This window comes from Pinus tabuliformis, chromosome 9 (genome assembly GCF_031772625.1).
Source record: "Pinus tabuliformis cultivar Carrire ecotype Pingquan chromosome 9, CPIR1, whole genome shotgun sequence".
In the NCBI taxonomy this organism is placed as follows: domain Eukaryota; kingdom Viridiplantae; phylum Streptophyta; class Pinopsida; order Pinales; family Pinaceae; genus Pinus; species Pinus tabuliformis.
In genome coordinates this window covers 348447729-348472571 of record NC_142307.1, presented here as the reverse complement: position 1 = coordinate 348472571, position 24843 = coordinate 348447729, and positions in this window count along the sequence as shown.

The following is a 24843-nucleotide window of genomic DNA, read 5'->3' as shown; positions in this document are numbered from 1 at the left end:
ACTAAAATAGTTAAAACGCGGACCAAAATTCTAAATTTGTCCTCGAGGAGGCCCGGCATTGTTCCCTTTTGCCGGGTGTAGACCAGCTGCAGCTGCTTTCCTAAGTAGACCTCGCATAACCTCGCATACCCCCAGCAATTCACAACCCCTGTGAATTTACCCAAATCTGCAGAGGCAAGCCTACTTTTCCACTTTAAAAAACATTTCAGACATTGTCTACAGTTGGCCTATCATTTGAGCTCTTAAGAGGTTTGCAAACCATTGCACTCATCTTACTCAAAATCAAATCATACAATGGCTGCCCCTGCACCCACAGCTCTCAGTGTTGCTCCATTAAATCCACCCAATAAAGACCTGCATTCCTTGCCTCTTGCTGACCAGGACTACCTTATTGAAGACTATGTGGGAAACAGGGACTTCTGCAGACCTTCAGGCAGTTGAGAGAGGACTACCTGAATGGTCATGATACATATGGCATATGGGAGTCCAACCTGCCATACTATTGTCTCCCCTCTGTAAATTTGTTTCCTGAAATCATTCGCCTATGTGCTGAAAACTATGATGCGCAGCACAGAGCCATCAGCACCCCATCTGGGAGGATCCTCTTCTACATTAATCCTGAGTCCATCAACAAAATGCTACATTTTGATCAGACAGAGCTGCTAATCCCATTCTCCATGAACTATCTGCTGGACACTGGTGCCAAGATGACCAGTGAGGAGGTTCAAAAGGTCACCAGGACATTCATGAAACCTGAGTGCCAGCCTGCAGGGCCACCTCCTTATTTAGATGTCCACTTCACTGAAGTAGGCAGATTACTCCTGGACATGATTGCTTATGTGCTGGGATACAGAACCAGCGAACATGTGGATGAGACAATGCTAGTATTACTAGCTGTTTACAGCCCAGGCCAACCCCCTGCCCGCAAATATAACTTTGCCAAGTTTATAGCTAACAAAATCCATGATCAGTTGGGTGCAGTGGATAGACAGGGGGTCTTCAAGTACTCGGCCTATATTTATCACCTCTTTATGTATTATCAGTCTGAGGCTTTTCCATGCTATATCAAAAAGCCGGATTATAGAGGGGAAAGAAGATTTGTCATCTTCTGGACCTCTGTCTATCACAAAGTCACAAACTCACCCTATTCCTATTGTGAGTTTGTTGACCAATTTGTGTATCCAGTCTCTTGCCTATTGATGAGGTCCCCTCCTCCCAGAATGTCAACTGAGATACAGAAGGCTCTGCAGCTTTCCAAAAAATGTAAAATAGGTGATTGGTACCTATATGAGGATCACACAGTCATCAGAGTCTATGGCTGTGAGCTCTGTCCTTACAGACTCCCAAAGTATGTGCCCATGAGGATATTTGCCTTGGAATATTATAGGTAGTTGATTCAGTCTGACCTCACCCATTTCCACAGCTCCAGAAAGAAGGCCCACCTCAAGTTCAAACACCAGTTGGGCCCCTTCATCATGAATAAAAAAGAAGGATGGGAAGATGCTGACCTCATCCTCAAGGACAAATATAAACTATCATATAGTTTTCGGTGGGTCCCTTATGACCCTAAGGGCTTAATTACTGCCAGAAGAAACAAATACAGGCTTCTAGGTTATAGGCATTGTCAATACCCACACATTGAAAGATATGCCAACCAGTAAGAATGGCAGCAGGGTACTCTAGTTGAAAAGCTAACTGAAGAAGAGATAATGCTAAAGAATATGAAGGAGCTTGAAAAAACCATTGACCTAGACTCTGTGTGGCAGGTACCTTCCAAACGGCCTTATTCAACAGGAGAAGGGACCTCGGCCTCAAGGACTGCACCAGTCACACAAGCACCTTCCACAGCAGCACCAGCTCCAGACAAAGGCAAAGGGATAATGGGTGCAGAGGAGGAAACAGTGAAAGAAAAGCCTGCCCCTGCAAATGAGCAGCATCAAGAGCCCCAACAAGGGTAGCAAATAGAACAGCAGCAAGAGCAGACTGCCCCTCAACAAACGGAGCTACTAGCAGCTCCAGTAATGCAAACTCCACCTCCACAGATTGAGCCATTGACTGCTCCAAGTTTGCAGACCACAGCACATGAAGAAAGGGGTATGAAAAGAGATAGAGAAGAGTCCACTCCAATTAGTGGATCCTCCCAACAACTAGGAGCCAAAAGGAAAAGGCTAGACTCCCCAGAGGTAGAAGACATCACTGAAGAATTCCTTGACAGCTCAAGGAAAAACAGGGAGGGCAGCCAGCACACAGGGACAAGCTCCTTTCAGCAGGAGCAAGGATTGCAACTTGGTTTGGAGGTGTCTTCCTCCTCCCAGCAGAGCAAGAAGCCCAAGAGCACTAAGGCTTCTTTCAAACAAATAAAAGCTCAGAATGATCTGCTAAGGGCTGAGGTCTACAAGCAATTTATAGATGCAACACCAGCCCAGCAAGAAAGGCTAATGTCTGTGTATGACATTAAAGAGGAAAAAATAATCCTTAGTCACTTTAAGCCTACAATACCGCAGCCTAAGTCGGCTGCAGATTTTGTAAAGACAAGGGTGGAGGTCATGGCCAAAGACATCCATCCCATGGACCAAATAGAGCTCCACAAGCAAGCTGGAGAAATGGTTTATGCAACCTTGGTGGAGAGGGCAACCATGGCCCATGAGCTAAAAGAATCCCTGAAAAACACCAATACACAGTTGGATTTTGAGAGAATGTCCTCCTTGGCCAAAGACAATAGAATAAAGTCTCTCGAGGACATCATCGTTGATCTAGGACATGATCCTAGTGATCCAAAGGGTGTGAAGGCCCTTATGAAGAAGAAAGATGATGACCTGAATGCATTAAAGAAGAGGTTGAAGCTGCAGCCCACAGAGCACCCTCAAACCGCAGAACTTCAAAAGCAAAAACAGGTTGATGACCAATTAGACCTCGTAATGCAGCAAGACCAGAGGATCAGGGATTTGGAGAAAGAGCTGGAAGGAGCATTACAAGATAAATAGGGAGAATCCACTTCCCAAGCTCCTCCAACTACTTCAACAACAGCAACAACTTCAGGGGCAGTAGTGGCCCCCACAACAGAAGCAGCAGGAACAGCAGCAGCTCCAGATGCCAGTGCAAGTATAGAAGAATTGACTAAGGCCATCAAGGAAATGGAGCTCCAGGCCAATGAAATAAAGAAGGCCAAGGAAAAATTGGCAGAACTGGATGCCAAATATGACAAGTCAAAAGTAACTGTAGCGGAGCTAGGCAGAGAAATAAAGGCCCTAAAAGACAAGATCAAGGCCTTAGAGAAGGAACTGAATCTAGAGACTGCCATGGCTGACATAAAGAGGATCCTATGGGCCTAAATTGGCCATTCCATCAATCAACAATGGAGGTCAATCAAAACAATACATGAACAGATGGACTTAATGGGCCAAGCACAAGCAGAAATCCATAAGGCCAAGACAACACTGGGAGACAAGCCAGAACAGGCCAACAGGATGATAGACTTCCTGAACAGGAAAGAAAAGGAGGAACTGGCAGCCATAGGCATTACCAACAGAACTGAGGCTGTCCTCACTGCTAAGAAGGTACTAACTCTCAGGAACTATGTACAAACTGTGGAGAGGAAGTGCTATGAGATACAAGCTGAGGTGGAAGAATATAAAGTCAAGATGGCAGTGCTGCAATCAAAGGGACTGCCCAGCCTCCTAAGTGGTGCAGGAAGACTGATTTCTCAAGATCAATTTGCCAACAGAATGGCCACCACTATTGAAAATCAGATTATTGGATCTGGCAGTACATCTGAGCAAACAGGGCCCCCCACAGGACAGAGCTTGTATGAAAAACTTGAAGGCCTGTTCTTCATTGAAAATGAGGTAAATCATCTGTTTGAAACTCCTCCTAACTTTTATAGGTATACAGAGGCCGATGAGACCTTGATAAAAATTCGGAGACATCAAATGCCTAAGGAGGATTGGTGGCAAGCGATGCTTTAGATTTTGCCACGGTAGCCTCAGTTGTTCAGCCACTGCTGGCTCCAGGTCACTACAAGACAAACATCATGACAAAGTCAGAAATAAAGGCAGCTGGAAGGGTGACTCAGCATAAGGACAATGACAGCTAGCCTAAAGGATAAGCAAATGCGCATATTTGGACAGCTTAGCCTCAGCCGACTTCGACACCCACCAAGTCATCAATTTCTGACTATTTTTGACAGCTAAAGCAATAAAAAGTTACTACAGCTTTTACTTTCTCAGCTACCAAGCTCCAGGAGTTGGCATAACATTTATGAGCCATTAACTCCTTTTCTTGATATTTTTACATGTAAATTTTGTATAAATACTCCCCTTAGTAACGCATAAGGGGTTGGTGATTTTTGACTCCAAGGAGAATCTATTGTATACTTTCAGTTTTATCTAATACAGAGGGCTGGACCAGCTCAGTGATTTCCTGAAGTATTTGATGTCTAGATGATGCTAGATGTGCTGATGCAGAATTCCTATGCTGCCTGATGAAATAACAAGTTTTCCTCAATCTCTGTTTCTTGTCTTCTTATGTTTATCAAACCATCCTCATGTTGTACTAAGCTAGCATTGAAAAAAAAGAATAGTACAAGATTTGTTTTATTACACCTTGTGCTCAATTTTTACTGCTGTGAATGTTTGTCTTCAGGATTAACGATGTACATGAATTCTTAACTGCTCATGTGTCTATTAATTCTATATGTGTGAATGTCAACTAGAAATTCTTCATTGCTTCTAGATTGATATTCTTACCGTCTTTTCTTTAGCAGTTTACTGTGAGATTCTTAATTGCCTTACATAAACTGGATACACCCACTTAATAACTATTATGAACGTTTTTCCTCAGACACAAATATGGCTCTGCAGCATCACTAAGGTATCACACAGTATCAGACAAACTAAAGGACCATTGACCCCTTGCCCAATGGACTAAGACATACCAGTAAGTACCTATATATATTAACTGGAATCATCACCAAACACATTTCAAAAACAAAACCTTGAACATCATAGCTAGCCTAAAATACTATCAAAACAGAGCTAAACTTTAAAGAGAGAGCCCTCTCTGATTACAGTTGGGCTAGAGGCTGCAATCCAAAGACTGGTTAGTGGTTACCCCGGCTGTATTCCCTTGGGAGTCATAGGGAACAACCTGTGTGTTAACAACATCTTTAAGGGAGTGATCCAAAATTCAATAGCACATACCAGATACTCCTAGAAGGTAAGCAAGTTCAAAATTTTCACCTCCTAGATGCACTGTTATGCCACCTAGGAAAAATTTGTGTTCCTTCAAGCTAGAATGCTAAGATGATTTGGGAGGCGCACTGAGTCGAGTCACTAGACATTTCCGAGTAGAGAAAACAGTGGCAGTACTGCAGAAATATTTGTATTGGTCGAACCTTCATTAGGATGTTGGGATGTACATTAAATCTTGCATTACCTACACCATTGACAAACCAACCATTAAGAAGAGAGGCCTATATACTCCTCTGCCTACTCCTAATCAACCTTGGGAATCCATCTCCATGGATTACATATCAGGCCTTCCTTCTACTAAGCATGGCAATGACTGTCTTTCCGTGGTCATCAACAGATTGTCTAAGATGACCATTATGGCGACTTGCAAGAATAATATCACAATAGATGCCACTGGTAAGCTCTTCTTTGAGTGAGTGTGGGTACACTTTTGTATCTCGCTGTCCATTGTCTCTAATTAGGACAACATATTCCTAAGTGCATTATGGTCAAGTCTCTAATTTGTGATGCAGGAAAGTGTTCCCTCTGTGGACAGAGGTAACCCCTCTAGCCCTAGAGTGGGTCTAGTCACAAACAAGGACAAATCAACAACAATTTTCCTTAAATAGTTCAAGTTGGAGGCCTACCTCAACCGGTGGTCGATGGAGTTCCGTTGCGATGCTCCAGCTTCCGTTTCCTTCTCCTAATGAGTAATCAACTTGAAACAAAGCAAAGGGAATATAACAAAGCGCATAACTGGATACAACAATGGTCTATTTACTCATAAAGTCAAGAAGTCATGAGCTATCTAGTACATTGCATACAAGACATAGGAAAACATATTGATTGCATTAAATATGAAATAGAGTAAGCTTACAAGCCAGGTCTTGATATTGTAGTGTTGTATTTAGATGACATCTTGATCTTCAACCAAATTTGGGAAGAGAACCTCTACCATATTTGATAGGTCCTTCAAACTCTGCGGAAACACAAGTTGTGTGCGAATTTGGATAAATGCAGCTTTAACATGACCTCGGTACAATATCTAGGGTAAATAATTGATGAGAAGGGTGTGCATGTGGACCCATCCAAGATACAAGTCATTAGGGATTGGCCAGCCCCAACCACTCTAACAAAGCTCCACAACGTTTTGAGCCTTTCCAATTTCTGTTGCAGGTTCTTGTTGGGGTTCTCTCATATCACGTGGCCTTTAAGTCAAGTTACCAAGGGTGGAGTGAAAGAAACTTTTTTTTTCGTCCGAAACCCAATAGAAGGTGTTTTACAAGTTGAAGCATTGCCTGTACTCTGCACTAGTTCTTACATTACCATATTTGTAGAAACCATTTGAGATTGAAACAGATGCCTCTGAATATACTATTGTTGCAGTTCTTACTTAGCAGGGGCATTCCGTGGCTTACCACAGTGAGACACTTTCACACACAATATGAAAGTATCCCACTTATGACAAAGAAATGTATTCCATTATGCATTCCTATCACCAATGGAAGAACTACATTATGGGGAAGGAAACGATCATCCAAATAGAGCACCAACCCCTACAGTTCATACAGACACAAGGGAGGTTGCAGAATCATCACCATAAAAAATGGTCAGCATACCTGCATCAATTCCATTTTAATATTAAGTACAAGAAGGGTAGCACCAATAAGTTTGTAGACTACCTCAGCCAACCACCAGTCATGGTGCCGGTCACTGTGCTCGACTCCTTTGGGAAATAGACTTTGGGGTGGTGGCATCTTTAAGAGAGTAATCCAAAATTCAGTAGCACATACAAGATACTCCTAGAAGGTAAGCAAGTTCAAAATTTTCACCTCCTAGATGCACTGTTATGCCACCTAGGAAAAATTTGTGTTCCTTCAAGCTAGAATGCCAAGATGATTTGGGAGGCGCACTGAGTCGAGTCACTAGACATTTCGGAGTAGAGAAAACAGTGGCAGTACTGCAGAAATATTTTTATTGGTCGAACCTTCATTAGGATGTTGGGATGTACATTAAATCTTGCATTACCTACGCCATTGGCAAACCAACCATTAAGAAGAGAGGCCTATATACTCCTCTGCCTACTCCTAATCAACCTTGGGAATCCATCTCCATGGATTACATATTAGGCCTTCCTTCTACTAAGCATGGCAATGACTGTCTTTCCGTGGTCATCGACAGATTGTCTAAGATGACCATTATGGCGACTTGCAAGAAGAATATCACAATAGATGCCACTGGTAAGCTCTTCTTTGAGTGAGTGTGGGTACACTTTTGTATCTCACTGTCCATTGTCTCTAATTAGGACAACATATTCCTAGGTGCATTATGGTCAAGTCTCTAATTTGTGATGCAGGAAAGTGTTCCCTCTGCGGACAGAGGCAACCCCTCTAGCCCTAGAGTGGGTCTAGTCACAAACAAGGACAAATCAACAACAATTTTCCTTAAATAGTTCAAGTTGGAGGCCTACCTCAACCGGTGGTCGATGGAGTTCCGTTGCGCTGCTCCAGCTTCCGTTTCCTTCTCCTAATGAGTAATCAACTTGAAACAAAGCAAAGGGAATATAACAAAGCACATAACCGGATACAACAATGGTCTATTTACTCATAAAGTCAAGAAGTCATGAGCTATCTAGTACATTGCATACAAGACATAGGAAAACATCATTGAATTCATTAAATATGAAATAGAGTAAGCTTACAAGCCAAGTCTTGATGTCACAAGCCTTCTTAGAAGGATCCAACCAGCATGTTCCTCAAGCATTCACTCTTAGAGATGGATCTCCTAAATTACAAGTCTCTCTCACTCACAAATTTTACACAAGATCAAAGGCACTTCACAACCTTCCTCAAGCTCTCAAACAATCCCACACTTGTCACACTCACACCAGCTATCTAACAAGCTCACAATACTATCAGCAAAACTCCAAAGACTAAGAATTCCAAACTATCCAAAAATTAGCAGCCCATAGCAATGGTGAGAGTTTAAATAAGAGAAGGAGTCTCCATGAATGGTGGGAGGATGAGCTTATCTCCAAGGAACGTAGCACAAATGACGGAACAACCATGCCAAAGAAAGGAGGGCGACATAAACAAGGCCAACAACCAAGTCTAGAGTCATCTGGAAGGCCGACTGTTGGAACAAATTCGCCCTATCTGGATTATTGCGGGCACACAACTGGTCTGTCGCGCTGACATCGCTATTGAATAACGTAGCTAGTCATGTCATCGTGGGAAACTATAAGTGACAGTTGCACTGTCACATGAAATTCGACCATCGCGGGAATCACGTGTACTTTCGCAATGGCAGTGCTTCTGGACTATTTTGGAGCGCCCATCAGCATGTTTATTTGGCAAATAGACACAATGATGCAAAAACCTTTGGAAAAGTGGGTCATTTGGCAACATCAGAGAGCATTTGTGTAACTTGAGCATGTATGACTTGGACACATGACACAATAGGAAGACTGGAGTGAAGACAGTGACAAATTACTGTGTAACAGATGCCCCCTAAAGTATGAAGCCCGAGAGAGTGGGAGGGGTGAAATGCTTTATGAAACTGACTGAGCTGGAACACCATCTAGAAGAACCTGCACGCAAGTACAACTGATATCTCTGATAATGAATTACATGTAGTCTAGGCGTGGGCGCAGCCATCTAAAAGACATACGAAATAGGTCTATGGTATGGACGCAGCCATCCAGCTAATGAGACCATGATGATGATAAAGGTATGGTCCCAGCCATCCATGAAGACTCAGGTATGGGCGTAGCCATCCATAAATGAGTCATGTAATCATAAACCAATCCACGCAGCCCAAACCGGTGTAATCTGAGTTCGGGGTCTTGAACCCATCCGATCATAGTACAAATCCTAACATGCGAATAGATGTGTTGAGGTCAAGGATGATAGAACATTGCTTGATTACCGGTCAATGATGAAAATTGTTAACAAGCACGAGAGAAACCACCAATAATGCCAATGGCTCTCAAGGTACTGTCTAGCACAATCCACGAAGTGTGAAAAAGGAGTTGAAGTCGAACACTCGTGGACTCACCCAATCGACGACCAATGATGAAAGTTGACCGTCAGGTGCGAAGAACTTGCCATTGAGGCATGCAAGCTCTAAGGTACCAAAGGGGATCTCTAGGTCAATCTCCTAGATAATGAGCTGATGTTGATAGGGGACGACCCGTCACAGGAGGACCATAATGTTTCCCCCATTAACGACACGAGATAAGGAACAAGTGGCAGATAGCAAAACAGAGAATCAGAGGAGAAGGTGAGGGTGTAAACTGCAGAAGGATTATACTCTTGAACATATCGACGACACGACTCCGGGGGGGGGGGGGGGGTGGCAACATTCAGGTACCAAGGGATCAGAGGCTTGATAGAGATGGCATGAATCAAATGGAATGAGGCTAGAATGATAACCCAAACCCGTGGAAGGCCAAATGACGATGTTTGGATGTCCCAACCCAACAAGAAGCAAAAGTGTCGATGTTCAAGAGTGACTAGCTGCCATAGACAATCAATGATAAACCTGCTGTTGAGTCCAACCTAGTAACGTTTTAACGAGCCCTAGGAAGGAGATGCTCGAGTCTCGTCATGGTGACGAGTCCAATGTCATCAAGGTTTAACGAGTCCGACATAGGGAAAACTCGGAGTCTTTTTCATGTTTAGAGAGTTTGAAAAAGACACGAAAAAGAAAACTCCAGGGGGGTCCTTTTTCGTAGAGTTGTGTCTCTCGAGCCCGAAAAAGTATAAAACGATACTCGAAAGAACTGCCCGACCAGTACGATCGAGGAGTACTTTTCGTAACTAGTGACTTCGACCCAAAAAAGTAGAAAAGCGGTTGGAAGTACGTCGTTTCGGAACCAATAACGAGCATGAAACGGAAAAGGCCCAGTAATCTTTTTGTGTTTACACGGTCGAAAAAGAGCTTAAAGGTGACCGCCTTTTATTTCTTTTTAACGAGTCAAGAGGGAAAACTCGGCAATCTTTTCGTCTATGAAAGGTCAAAAAAGAGCTGAAAGTAGACCTCAATTTTTATTTTCTTTAACGAGTCAAAAAGGGAAAATTACTCGGAAATCATTGCATCTTTTACGAGTCAGAAAAGAGCTTAAAGGAGACTCGTCCTAGAGGAATGAGTGGTATAAAGGGTAGCAACTGGTTCCGGCAATGGTGGAACTGCTCAAAACATGTAATGGTCAAGAGGCTAGCTAATAAAACCACTCATTGCTACGGTTCCTCAGGAAAGGAAAAACAATCAAGTGAAAGCATATAATCAGCCAAAGAGATGGTGGCAATGGAACGAAACAAACAAGGCTCATCTAGCAGAATTCAGCGGATAACAACGGCAATCATGAGGTGTAAATCGGCTATGGGTTCATTTTTACATAAGCTTGAACCATGGAGAACTCTGCTTGGATTCGGTTTCATGTTTACACAAGCTTGAAATGAAAAACTATGCTTGTTATAAGTTCGCATGCCCCCAGCATAATGACGCAAATCGAGGTACATGCTCCCCAAGCTTCATTGCATTCAACGAGGTGGATGGAATGAAGGTTCACTTTTGATATCTTGGAAAGACTCGACTTGGATTTTATGAGATCTTAATCAAAGAATCGATTTGGAAAAGGAGGAGTTGTTTCATTTTTTAATGAGATTGACACAGTGAAAGAACTATCCTCATAACCCTTGTTTCATTTTTTAACGAGGTTGACACAGGAACAAACTATCCTCGTTACACCTCCTCATGGGCCATACAAGAACATGGCTCGCAAGAGGGCTTCATGGGATGGAAGAAACACACCCTGGGAGGAATACATGTCTTGATGCATCAATGACAGATCGGGTTCGAATTCCCCCAGTATATGATGTGCGAGACCATCTGCATGATCATCAGCAGAGGCGGAGACGGAACGGGTATCCACATAATTGACCTGTGGCAAGGAAGACACTGCTTGTGAGCAAGAACCGAGAGGGGATGACTGCTGCGCGGGAGGCACCGGGGGACTAAAGAATGATAATTGATCTATAGTCACTATTCTTCCCTCGTGCGGAAAACAAACCACACGGAAAAGTGAAGAAACGAGGGCCCCCATGGCATAAATATAGTCACGGCCAAGGAGAAGACTAAAATTCACACCTTGGACAACCATGACGTCTATATAGACGGTTTTGCCCCCCAAAGTAACTGGAAACTTTGGGAGGATCCCTACAGGTTGACAGGGTTCTCCGTTGAATGCCAATAGATTCTGTGTAATCGACACAAGCTGTGGGGAGCCCAAAGCTTGCCAAGTAGTGGAAGGCATAAGACTGACAGATGCACCCTCATCCAAGACAGTGCTAGGTACTGCCTTATCATAGGCATGTACTGTAATCTCGAAAGGCACATAGGATGGAAGGCAGAAATCAGTCAAGTGACTCCAATCGAAAGTAATGGCCAAACTACTTTGTGGGGGAATCGTATGATTGCCCCCATGCCCCCCAGGGACCGAAGAAGGATTCTCGGGATCAGCTGGGATAGGAAAGTCGTTTTTGGATGCTGGAGAATCTGATGAGATAAGGAGAACATGAGTATGACACTCTTTCGAGACAGAGTGATCAACAAGTGGTAAGCCCAAGTTGACACTCTTTCTGACCAATGGTTGGTCTGAAACAGGCTTAGCACAACTAGGCTTGGAAGGAGGAGGACAGACAAGGGAAGAATCTAAGTCAATCTCTTTGTCAATGGAGGGAGGGTCTTAAGAGAGCCACTGATAACCAATGGGAAGTTGGGGCAAAGAAGTTGTAAGACTTTCCAAAACGGCAGAAGCTTTATCCATGAGCAGACAAAGGTGAAGGGGATGATGGCCTTCACACATCCTACAGGGGAATCGAAGCTTCCCTTCCTTCCTACTGTTTCCAGTTGAAAGGATAGCATCACAATGAGCTTCAGAGGATGGTGAGGGACGAGCTGGGTTGTGAGACCATACTTCTAGGATCCTTTGAATGCCAGGACAATCACGAAGAAGATGGTCACCCTTGCATAATTTACAAGGAAACTTAACCTTTGCGGAGGAGCAGAAGGTGTCCTGACCTGGGATGGACTCAGAGTGGTAACTGCACAGGTGGCCTTGGATTTATCGAACTTCTTCTTCTTCTTATTCTTCTTCTTCTTCTTAGGCTCTTGGTTACTTAACGTGAAACTTTCACCAGGCGAAGGAGGAGAGGAGAAGGAGGAGGAAACAGGGGAAGAAGGCGTAGGCTCAACCTTGGATTTAACATGTCTTGGTTCAGACGAAGGAGACGGTGGAACAAGAGTCATAGCACTAGGGACCACCGAGGTTGAAAAAAACCATACGGGCCAACCAATGGTTATCCCAGGCAACAATAGTGTTGCCATATATGGAGCACCGGCATTTCCAAAAGAAGGAAATGGACCAAGATTTCCATCTAAGGGAAAACCTTGGTCGATAGACTCGGGGAATGTTGCCATTGAGAATGAGAAAGAACCCTACTCAAGCTAAATCAAACAAGATCTAACCAGGTAAATGTGAATCGTGGCCGAATAAATTTTAAGATACAGGAACAAAACTTGACCTTTTCATTTTTAAAGAGTCGAGAAAAGGACAAAAGATGACTCTAGTCGCCTTCGAATATTTAATGAGCCTAAAGTGACAAGTGCTCAGATGGACCTTTTCTTTTAGGGAGTCCGAAAAGGAACAAAAGTGACTACTCCGGAGAACTAGGCAAAAAGGTTTATTGGACAAATCCGTAAAACTGCATATACACCTTGGCAGTCATATGAAAACCAAGGACTTTCCGTACGGCAGTCAATATTCCCAAATGCTGTGTTTGGTGCGTTACAACTTGTAAGGCGGCAAACACGGCTTCCTATGGATAAAGGATGATAACCTAGTGGGGTCTCCCCATATACTCGACGATACGTGGGAGCACAATTCCGTACTAGACCACTATTGAGTCACAGAAGGAGGAATCACCCGACCTTGAGTGGAAATAGAAGTGACTAGGTTTAACGACGCTGGAGCATGTCTCTAGCCTAGACCTCTAAATGTGTGCATTATGTTCCAATGCGTTGTTAGATTTATTCAGTTCATTTTAAAGTTGATCTCGGATTATGTTTCAGTTTTCAGGCCTTACCATATGTATATAGCAAAACCTAGGATGCAGCTAGAATGAATGAAATATCCTTTTTCTTTGATGAACACCTACCTATGGGAGGGTAGAGAGATCATTCCCAAGCCAAGAAAACCAAGGAAACAAAACAGTCACTCAATGTAAGCAGACATTAATTCTTAAAGTGCACAGATACTACTAAAGAGAGATCTAATCATTCGCTTTTCAATATGCAACTTGAAATGCAAATTTACTTTCACTTTCACATGCCAAATGAAAAGCAATCTTTTTGATTTTGATGCCTTTAATCTAAATAAACCAATAAGCAACAAACAAATGTGGAAAAATGGTTGATCCAAACAATTGTAATCTATGTTCGAGTAGTGAAGAGAAATCGAAACAATGGTAAGATTGGTCCAATAACAATAACTAAACAATAAACCAAAAGTAAGCAAAGGGGAAGGCTCAATCAAACTAAAAGCAAGCAGCAAATGAAACCTTGCAAACAAGCAACCAAGCAAAACTGATCCAAAGGACTTGAAACAATAAAACTGGGTCACGAAGCAAGAAAAACAAGATTCATTTAACGAAGCTTACAATAGAGTGCCTCAACCTTTAAACAGTAAAAAAAAAGTCATCAAACAAGTGAGAACTGCCAGGGGCTAGCAAGACTGACGGGTTCAGGAGGCAGAATTGAAGAAATTCAATTCTACAGCAATCAGCGTGGGAAATACACTAGCAATAAAGCACTGATAGAGAACAACACACATCAACAAAGCAACATCAGCGCGGAAGTACACACCTTTTATATGATGGTCCGATTTACAGAACCGTCACGACTGTTAGGTGTAATAATGCGATGGACAGGATATTACAAAAAGGGCAGCGCGATCACAGCGCGACTGTTAAATTAAAAAACGCGATGATGTTCAAAACAGCAACAGGCGAGCCAAAAAAATCCTAAATCAAAACAATCAATCTTTAAGCGAAAAGAACGTTTCCCAGATCAGGCTAGGAAACTCAGAAAACAGATAACTAGTTCCCAAACTCAAAAAGAGAGTAAAACAAAAACTCAAGGACAGAGGCAATCCCTCTAGCCCTAGAGTGGGTCTAGTCACAAACAAGGACAAATCAACAATAATTTTCCTTAAATAGTTCAAGTTGGAGGCCTACCTCAACCAGTGGTCGATGGAGTTCCGTTGCGCTGCTCCAGCTTCCGTTTCCTTCTCCTAATGAGTAATCAACCTGAAAAAAAGCAAAGGGAATACAACAAAGCACATAACCGAATACAACAATGGTCTATTTACTCATAAAGTCAAGAAGTCATGAGCTATCTAGTACATTGCATACAAGACATAGGAAAACATCATTGATTGCATTAAATATGAAATAGAGTAAGCTTACAACCCAGGTCTTGACGTCACAAGCCTTCTCAGAGGGATTCAGCCAGCATGTTCCTCAAGCATTCACTCATAGAGATGGATCTCCCAAATTACAAGTCTCTCTCACTCACACGTTTTACACAAGATCAAAGGCACTTCAAAACCTTCCTCAAGCTCTCAAACAATCCCACACTTGTCACACTCACACCAGCTATCTAACAAGCTCAAAATATTATCAGCAAAACTCCAAAGACTAAGAATTCCAAACTATCCAAAAACTAGCAGCCCATAGCAATGGTGAAAGTTTAAATAGGAGAAGGAGTCTCCATGAATGGTGGGAGGATGAGCTTATCTCCAAGGAAGGTAGCATAAATAACGGAATAGCCATGCCAGAGAAAGGAGGGCGACATAAACAAGGCCAACAACCAGGTCTGGAGTCATCTGGAAGGCCGACTGTTGGAACAAATTCGCCCAATTTGGATCATCGCGAGCACACAACTCGTCTACCGTGCTGACATCACTATTGAATAACGTAGCTAGTCATGTCATCGTGGGAAACTACAAGTGACAGTTGCACTGTCACATGAAATTCGACCATCGCGGGAATCACATGTACTTTCGCGATGTCAGTGCTTCTGGACTATTTTGGAGCACCCATCAACGCGTTTATTTGGCAAACAGACGCAATGATGTAGAAACCTTTGGAAAAGTGGGTCATTTGGCAACATCAGAGAGCATTTGTCTAACTTGAGCATGTATGACTTGGACACATGACATAGTAGGAAGATTGGAGTGAAGACAGTGACAAATTACTATGTAACACTAGCATGCCAAGATGATTTGGGAGGCGCACTGAGTCGGGTCGCTAGACATTTCGAAGTAGAGAAAATAGTGGCAGTACTACAGAACTATTTTTATTGGTCGAACCTTCATCAGGATGTTGGGATGTACATTAAATCCTACATTTCATATGCCATTGACAAACCAACCATTAAGAAGAGAGGCCTACATACTCCTCTACCTACTCCTAATCGACCTTGGGAATCCATCTCCATGGATTACATATCAGGCCTTCCTTCTACTAAGCACGACAATGACTGTCTTTCCGTGGTCGTCGATAGATTGTCTAAGATGACCATTATGGCGGATTGCAAGAAGAATATCACAATAGATGCCACTGGTAAGCTCTTCTTTGAGTGAGTGTGGGTACACTTTTGTATCCCGCTGTCCATTGTCTCTAATTAGGACAACATATTCCTAAGTGCATTATGGTCAATTCTTTGGTCAATGCTGGATAACAAACTCACTAATTCCATGACTGCCCATCCCCAAACTGATGGCCAAACAAAAGTCTTCAACAAGATGATCGTACACATTTTGCGCATGTACAACTCAAAGAATCCACATACATAATATGAAAGCATCTCCTATGTATACCACAACTACAATAGAGATCTCCACATCTCAATGGGCCACAACCCATTTCAAGGAGGGTTGGGATTTCAACCATTATGTCCCATTGATGTGGCCACACCATTTGCAACTACTCCAGAAGAACTAGCTCATGTCAAGTCTAAAGCCAACAGAGCTAACATTTTCATTGAGTGCATTCAAGACATCCGTCAGTAGGTCGATGATATATTGGACAGAGCCAATGCTAAGTACAAGCAGCACCATTATCAACATCAGGTGCCACACAAGTTCCATGTCGAAAAATAAAGTTTGGCTACATTTGCAAAAGTAGCACCTTGTTGGACCCCACCGCAAGATTTGACTGCTCCGATTTTTTCCATACACCATCACCAACATTATATGGAACAATGCCTTCGAGCTTAGCATTCCACCATTCCTTGGTCTGCACCCAGTGTTCAATGTAGACTACCTTTGGCCATACTTTCCATGATTGTTGGACACATCTAACGTTGCAGAACAACTCACACCAACAGAGCTAAACCTAGACTGCAGGGAACAATTCACATGGACACACAAATCAAGAACACTCACCAATAGAATATCCAACTATATCAGGTTGTCAAAGATGGACAACTCCTTCACCAAGTCAAGTGGCTCACTAGGGACCAAGTTTAGCAGAAGTTTCCCCATCTCATGGAAGCACTCAATGCAATGAGGACCATTGCTTCCTGGGGGAAAGGGGGGGGGGGAATGGTCCAGGTGGATATTGGTGGCCACCAGTCTATTCCACTTGGACCCCCAATGTTGTCTCTTTTAGTTTTTTGGTTTCTTTAATTGTACCACACTTTAGTATTTTTGGCATTTTTTCGTGTACTCAACTTTCGAAGTCGTTTTGAGGTACTAAACAACGTTTTTAGGGAAAACAGAGAGACCGAAAACATCCGAAAAGAAGTAGTAAATTTTTTATTATCCTCCTTTTCAAGATCTTCAAAACCAAGTATTATGATAGCCAAACAAAAATTGTATGCCAAAGTGATGACCCCAGAAATTTTATGTACCAATTTACCCAAACGGGGCCCACATTTTTGTAGCTTCATCTACTAGGGTTAGATTTTTGGATTTTAGGGGTTTCCATTGTTTCTCAATAATAAGTAGGCTTTTGAGCCTCATTATAACAAAATTCAGAGTCATGTAGCCACCACATCTCTTCTCAGACGTAAGCCACCATTGACCGAGCTTGTTTATCTTCATTCTATTTGTAAGCATATTTCAGTATTATGATATTAATGAAATGAAGTGTTAATAATTTATTCTGCATTTTTGTATCTATGGTTATATGTTAATTTGTTGTGTTCCTGTTTAATTTCAGCTCAGTGGTATCAAAGAAGTCCACTCTTTCTCTCTTTTTCTTTTCATGTCCCTAATGAGGTCAAGGTATAAGGAGTCAGGGCTCTATCTAGTTGAACCTTTGCAAGACTAGCCTTGCAAACACTGATGGCCTCCCAAGACGGAAGAAAAGAAAAACAAGGGGGTAGGAGATCCTTTCAAACTATTGCTTGAGGCACAATGGAACACAATGATGGCCAACTTTTCCCAGATCCTTCGACGACTACCCACAGACAACGCATATTCATCCAACAGCCACTCTGGAGGCGCCACTCCTTTTAAGGTACAATTTAACTTCGATATTCGTGTATTTGAGGGCTAGATATATGAAGATGCTGTATATAAATGGTTGAATCTTTTGGAAGGATATTTTTGAGTTCATGACTTTTCCAATCGGGAAAAGATTACTTTTCCATTTCTCAAAGTTTCCCTACATGTCAAGGATTGGTGGGAAACCTACTGTGAACAAAAGGATGACAGGGAATTCTTATTATTTTCATCTGCACTCACTTGTGATTATTTCCAACATTCTGTCAAGGAACAATATTAACTTGTCAGGAGCTATGAAGATAAATACATGAAGTGGGCCATGCTACAGCAAGGAAGGGACCAAGATGTGCAGGAGTTCACAAATGTTTTCCATACCCTCCACACGAAGTTGGGTATCAAGGATTCTTAGCGGAATTTGGCACTCAAGTACCATGGTTATCTACACAAGTACATCCAGGACAAGATGGAGTTCCTGGAAATCTCCTCGCTTGGCATGACCAAATGATGCACTATCAAGATTTAGCAGAAGTTTAAACAAAAGAAGCAAGACTTTGGATCTTTGAATCTGAAGCAAGGAAAAGGTGCCTCCAAACCACAAAGTAAAGGCAAAAGCCAAGGTGGGGTGACGAAGGAAAACCTATCGAAGCCACAAGCAAAGAACAACACCATGACAAGAAATAAGGACATGAGAAAATGGTGTGAGTACCATAAGAGCTCCACTCACAACACAAGTGAGTTTTGGGCCAAGAATTCACTGGTAGTTGAGCTGAAGGCTTTTGAATCAGACACATGTTCCGACTCTATGTCAGAACCTAACAAGGGGATTGACAGAGGGAGGCATATCATTGATGCGGAGCCCAATGCCACCATGGCCACCACCTAAATCCAGAAGAATGAGCTTGAAGATGCAAAGGAGGGGGAAGGCCTCTTCCACTCAAATATGTGGGTGAAAGGTTCTCCAATGTAGTTCATTGTCGACAGTGAGAACCAAATGAACCTCATTTCAGCAGAGTTTGTGAAGCATTTGGGCATACTGATGACAACACATCTGTATTTGTACACCATTGGGTGGCTTCACCAAGGATGAGATATCTGCATAAGTTATAAAATTTCCTTCCCTACAACATCAAGCCCTTCACAGATGAGGTAATGTGTGATGTTTCTCCTATTGAAGTTTGTGATGTATTATTAGGACAACCATACTTGTGGAAGCGACATCTTGTATATGATTATAAACCTCACTCCATGGTTATTACTTTGGGAAATAAGCTGTACAGGATACCGGAGGTAGCCCTGCCTACTGCCATCTCTTTGATTGGTGAAAAGAAATGTAGTAAGATCATTTCCCAGACCAAGAAATTTGTTTTCCTTATGATTCGCCCTTAGGGCAAGAAGAAAGTTGTGGCCATGAATTCTAGACAAGGCTCCTCCACTCAATAGTAGCAGATGGACAAGGTTGTGAAGGAATACAAGGACATCTTCGTCTCAACTATAGGGGTAGCTCCACACTGTCAAGTCAAGCACTCCATCGATCTGACCCTAGGCATGCTGCTACCCAATGGACCGATCTATTGACACTCGTTTTTGGAGAATGATGACAACAAGAGGAAAATTTAGGAGCTGTTGTAGAAATGGCACATCAGGCAAAACTCATAACCTTGTGGGAGCCCATTTTTATTGATATAGAAGAAAGACGAGACCTGGAGACTCTGTAATGACTACTGGGGGATGAACAAGATCACTATCCAGAATAGGCACCCATTCCCATGGGTTGATGACCTTCAGGACCAAATCAAGTGGGCCAAATATTTCAGAAATATTTACTTGAAGTTTGATTATCACCAGGTGTCTATCCAACCCTCTAATATGTGGAAGAGTTCCTTCAAATCCAAGGAGGGCCTTTTCGAATGGTTAGCAATGCCTTTCGAGTTAACGAATTCCCCCACAATATTCATGAGATTGATGGAAAATATCTTGTGACCCTTAAACAATGCAATCATGGTGGTTTATTTAGATGACATCTTGATCTTCAACTAGAGTTGGGAAGAGAACCTCTGCCATATTCGACAGGTCCTTCAAACCCTCCGGCAACACAAGTTGTGTAACAATTTGGACAAATGCACTTTTTGCATGACCTAGGTTCAATATCTGGGGTACATCATTGATGAGCATGGTGTGCAAGTGGACCCATCCAAGATATAAGTCATTCAGGATTGGCCAGCCCCAACCACTCTAATAGAGCTCCAATGCTTTCTTGGTCTTGCCAATTTCTGTCACAGGTTCCTGTTGGGGTTATCTCATATCACTTGGCATTCAAATCAACCAAGGTTGGAGAAAAAGAAAAGTTTTTCTGGTATAAAACCCAACAAAATGTGTTTTCCAAGTTGAAGCATTGCCTCTTCTCTGCACTAGTGCTCACATTACCAGAGTTGTAGCAACCATTTGAGATTGAGGCAGATGCCTCCGACTATGCTATTGGTGCAGTTCTTACTCAACAGGGACATCCAATGGCTTACCATAGTGAGACACTTTTAGACACAGTCTAAAAGTATCCCACTTACGACAAAGAAATTTATTCCATTGTGTAGGTCTATCATCAATCAAAGCATTCCATTATGGTGAAGGAAATGGTCATCCAAATAGACCACCGACCCCTGCAGCTCATACAGGCACAAGGGAATTTGCAAAACGGTCGCCATCAGAAATTGTCCACATACTTACAATAATTCCACTTTTACATCAAGTACATGAAGGGAAACACCAATAATGTTGCAGACTGCCTTAGTCAACCACACGATATGGCACTCATCACTACGTTCGACTCTTGTGGGCATAAGACTTCGAAGTGGCCGCATCTTTACAAGAGTGATCCATAATTCGACAGCACATATGAGACACTCCTAGAAGGTAAGAAAGTTCAAAATTTTGACCTCTAGGGTGCATTGTTATGACACTTGGGAAACATTCGTGTTCCTTCAAGCGAGCATGCCAAGATGATTTGGGAGGCACACTACAGTCATGTCACTCGACATTTCAGAGTAGAGAAAATAGTGGCAGTACTGAAGAAGTATTTTTATTGGTCAAACCTTCGCCAAGATGTTTGGAGGTACATTAAATCCTGCACAACCTATAACATTACCAAACTAACCATCAAGAAGCAAGGCCTATATACTCCTCTGCCTACTCGTAGTTGACCTTGGGAATCCATCTCCATGGATTACATCTCAAACCTTCCTTCTTCTAAGAATGACAATGACTTCATTTTCGTGGTCATCAATAGATTCTCTAGGATGGCAATTATATCGGCTTGCAAGAAGAGTATCACAGTAGATGCCACTATTAAGATTTTATTTGAGTGAGTGCGTACACTTTTGGATCCCACAGTCCATTGTCTCTGATCCGGACAAAAGATTCCTATGTGCGTTCTTGTCAAGTCTTTGGTCAATGCTGGATACCAAACTCACTAAGCCCATGAATTTCCATCCCTAAACTGATGGCCAAACAAAAGTCGTCAATTGGATGATCGTACACATTTGATGCATGTACAACTCAAAACATCCATGCACATGGTATGCAAGCCTCCCCTCTGTCTAGCAAAGCTACAACATAGCTCTCTGTATCTCAATGGGCCACAACCCTTTTCAGGTAGGGTTAGGATTTCAGCCATTATATCCCATTGATGTGGCCATACCATTGCATCTGCTTAGGCATATTCGGCTCATGTCTAGTTTGGAGCCGACAGGGCTAACAATTTCATTGAGTGCATACACGATATCTTCTAGCAAGTCCATAATGTAATGGACAGAGCCAATGCTAAGTACAAGCAGTGCCATGATCAACATCAGGTATCGCACAATTTCCACATGGGTGAAAATTTTTGGCTACATTTGTAGAAGCATCACCTCGCCCGATCGCACCACAAGCTTCACCCGCTCCGATATGGTCCATACACCATCACCAAGGCTGTAGGGGACAATGCCTTCGAGCTTAGAATTCCACCATTCCTTGGTCTACACCCAGTGTTCAATGTACAGACCTTCTTCGACCATACTTTCCACAGTTGCTGGACACATCTGACATTGTAGAACAACTCACACCAACGGAGCTAAACCTAGACTACATGAAACAGGCCACAATCGATTGGATCATGTACATATAGATCAAGAACACTCGCCAACAGAATATCCAACTACATCAAGTTGTCAAAGCTGGTCAACTCCTTCACACAGGCAAGTGGCTCACTAGGGATCAAGTTTAATAGAAGTTTCCCCATCTCATGGAGGCACTCAATGCAATGGGGACCACTTCTTCCTAAGGGAGGAGGAAAGATCCCAATGGATATTGGTGGCCACCCACCTATTCTACTTGGGCCCCCAACACTTTCTCTTTCAATTTTTCAGTTTCCTTAATTATACCATAATTTACTATGTTTGGTAGTTTTTCAGATCCTCAACTTCCCAAGCTATTTTGAGGCCCTGAACAACATTTTAAGGGAAAATAGAGAGAATGAATATCTCCTAAATTAGATTTCAATTTTGTTTTCAACCTTTGCTTCGAGATATTTAAAAAAGGGTATTATGATAGCCAAACAGAGATTGTATGCCAAAGTGACGACCCCGAAAAGTTGATGTACCAATTTACCCAAATGAGGCCCAGAGTTTTGGTGCTTCATCTCTTAGGTTTAGGTTTTTGGATGTTTAGGGTTTTCCATTTTTTTCTCAATAATAATTATGCCTTTGAGCCTCATTGTAACACAATTTAGAGGCATGTATTTGTCACATCTCTTCTCAGAGATAAATTACCATCGCCTGAGCTAGTTTATTTCCATTCTGTTTGTAATCATATTTCAGTATTTTGATATTAATGAAATGAAGTGTTATTTCTTATGAATTTTTGTATTTATGGTTATATGTGTAATTTCCTATTTCAGTTCAGGTCAGTGGTATCAAAGTGGTCTGATCTTTCTCTATTTTTATTTTCATGTCCCTAATGAGGTCAAGGTTGTTGGAAATAATACTGAGAGGGGGGGTGAATCAGTATTATCTAATTCTTTTAATAAATCTTACTTATTTGTTCTTTGAATTATTTTTGCATGTCAGTACCATAAAATAATGAGCATGAACAAAGAAAACAAATAGTCACACCAAAGAACACAAGATGTAAGGTGGAAACCCAATGTGGGTGAAAACCACCTGCTGCAATATGTCTCTATCTTCTTTCAAATTAGAAACTCCTTTTACAATGGTTTTGTACTGGTGCAGTCCTTTACCAGTACGCAGGCTGCAACCTGCAGAGAGCTACAACTCTCTCTCGTTTTCCAGTCTCTCCTGGAAGGGAGCTACAACCCCCTACTTCTTTTCTTACAAGGACCACTTTTCATAAATTTTCAAACTGGATCCATAAGCATCAAATGATCATCAAGTATAAGAGAATCACCCAGTCAACTGTAGTAACCAGATCAACAATAATAGAACCAAACCCAGAACACAGCAATGATAAACAGAGATTTCAAGAGAAGTAAGCAGCTTCACCCATGTACTGCCTGCTTACAGTAAGCACCCTGCTCAACTGCTCGCCTGCTTACGTACGCACTGTAGTCAACTGCTCACCTGCTTACGTACGCACTGTACTCAACTGCTCACCTTCTTACCTACGCTTTATGTCCATTGATCTGCCTGCGGATCTCCGCACCTGCAACCCTTTTGTGCCTGCGTACCGACGCACCTGAAACGCTTCGTTCCAGCGTATATACGCACTTTTCTTTCACTGTACCTGCGTACCTTCAGGCATAGATGATTTCAAGACTTCAAGAATAACCCAGACAGTCAGATCTACAGATCTGATCATGCGCCGAAGAGATCTCAATCCATCAGTAGATTCGCCTTATTTAGATCTAGATATTACTCCCAAGAGATCATAATATTTCAGATCTAGCTCTCATAAGATGTTCAACCCAAGCACATACCCAAGCCAAATGATCTCCTTTGCTTTATATAGGAAAGCTCTTCCTCAAATCATGGATCAATACCACGGGCCGACACCATAATAACACAAATACCGTCGGCTAAATATCAAAGATTAAACATAAGAAACCCCACGTGTGCTTTTCTCTGCCTTGAAATGAGTGCACTGGGGGTATGCACCTCCTGGACGGCTTATCTGCGTATCAGGCCGCGGTCCCTTCACGGTGTACCTGCGGGTACGCACTTTCTGAACTGATCTCCTGCGTACTTCTTAATTTTCAATATATTGAGAGCCTTGCCATGGGGGTTGCCATAAAGTACAACATCTGTAACATATATATAGCCATACCAGAAACATAATGCCAACAATCTCCCCCTTTGGACTTGATGGCAACCTCACAAACTTCAGCTTCATTCTCCCCCTTTGACATCAAGGGCAAAGGGTTATGCTCCCCCTAAGAACATGCTCCCCCTGAATATGAACCAGATCTGCAGCGAAGAACCATAAAACACCATGAAAGAGATAGAGACATATTGCAGCTACTTCCAAGATCTCCTTCTGCACATCCTCAACAATGCATTATATGCTCCCCCTGAACCTGTACCATCAATCAGAAGAGGTTCAGCAATAAGATGATGCATCAACAACCCCCAGCTTTTGCCTGAGGTATTCAAAAGTGTCCCTGGGCAATGGTTTGGTGAGTATATCAGCAACTTGTTCCTTAGAAGGAACATACTCCAACTTGACCTTCTGTTCAAGCACTTGTTCCCGGAGAAAATGATACTTGATTGGTATGTGCTTGGTTTTTGAATGCATAACAGGATTCTTTGAGATGCTGATTGCACTTGTGTTATCACATAAGATGGGGATTGGTGGTGTACAAGTGATTTGAAAATCCTGCAAAGTCTGCATCATCCAAAGGAGTTGGGTGCAACAAGATGCAGCAGCAACATATTCCGCTTCAGCTGTAGACAAGGCAATCGAACTCTGTTTCTTGCTGAACCAAGATACCAGTCTGGAACCCATAAAGAATGCACCACCACTTGTGCTTTTCCTGTCATCCACGCTTCCGGCCCA